The following is a 1025-nucleotide window of genomic DNA, read 5'->3' on the forward strand; positions in this document are numbered from 1 at the left end:
TTTTTTTGTCTGCTTCGAGCGAACGGCAAAAGGCTTTGCTTGGACCTTACCGCTTCGATTTCTTCCCTTTGCCACCTGCAAACGGGATATTTTCAGCTTTCTCGTTTCCCTTTTTCGGGATCGTGGCTCTTTCCCTTAAATCCTCCTCCTGCGTGGAGGCCGTGCCTTTTTCCCCGGACATACCTGTGGGCTCTTCTGCCCGGCTGCGGGAAGCCGGCAGAGCCGTACCGAAACGCCCGGGCGCATTTCGGTGCCTCTCGCCCGTCGGTTGCCCGGCTCTCCCCCCCGGATGCCCGGCGAATTCCTCCGCTTCCCCGGTGCCCGGGCCGCCGCCGCCCCCTCCGCTCCGAAATCGCCCGCTGGCGGGCGGGGAGCTCGGCCGGGCACCGGGTCGGTTCTCCCCGTAGGTGGGGGACGGTGGCGGTGCCTTCGCCCCGAAACATTTGTAAAACTCGCGGGGGGAACGGAGCGGTTTGTTTTGAGCCTATTTCGGCGTCTTCTGGTAACAAAATGGCAGTGGGCTTGCATTTTCCAGGGTTTTCTTGGGATGCGTTATCGGTAATCCCAGCGACAGTATTTGGCTCGGTTCTGGCCAGGGCCGGTGGGAGGATTTGGGGTCGTGGCAGAATTATTATTTTAATAATGCCCGCTTATGAATTATTCTTTTATTTGCGGGAAATACCCGCTCCTGAAATGCCGGGGCGCGATCTGTTGGGAATCCACGCTGTATCGCCGCAATGTTTTATTAATTATTATAAGCAGTCCTGTTATAATTATTGCCGTTGTTGCTGTTATCATTATTGCCGTTATTATTATTATTATTGTTTAAAAAGCGAGACTGCCTCTTAATTGTGCGCGAAGGGAAATCGGAGGCAGAGAAACCCCCAGATCCGCTCTTCTCCGCCTCGGAGCGGACGAATTGCCCATCTTTGCCCAGATAGGTGAAATTCGCAAGCCGATTTTGAGGAGAAACAGTTTGATTTTTATCTTTGTTTTTCTTTTCTCCCCCTCCTTCCCCCTCCCCC

The 1025-nt window shown here is 54.2% G+C and overlaps 1 protein-coding gene across 3 annotated transcripts in view; it reads left to right on the top strand.

Annotated features, from left to right (window-relative positions):
* TFAP2A (transcription factor AP-2 alpha (activating enhancer binding protein 2 alpha)) overlaps positions 1-1025 on the top strand; it is a 17492-nt gene that overhangs the window by 6184 nt on the left and 10283 nt on the right. The gene's annotated exons all lie outside the window — the stretch shown is intronic.

This window comes from Haliaeetus leucocephalus, unplaced genomic scaffold (assembly GCF_000737465.1).
Source record: "Haliaeetus leucocephalus isolate CR32 unplaced genomic scaffold, Haliaeetus_leucocephalus-4.0 Scaffold373, whole genome shotgun sequence".
In the NCBI taxonomy this organism is placed as follows: Eukaryota; Metazoa; Chordata; class Aves; order Accipitriformes; family Accipitridae; genus Haliaeetus; species Haliaeetus leucocephalus.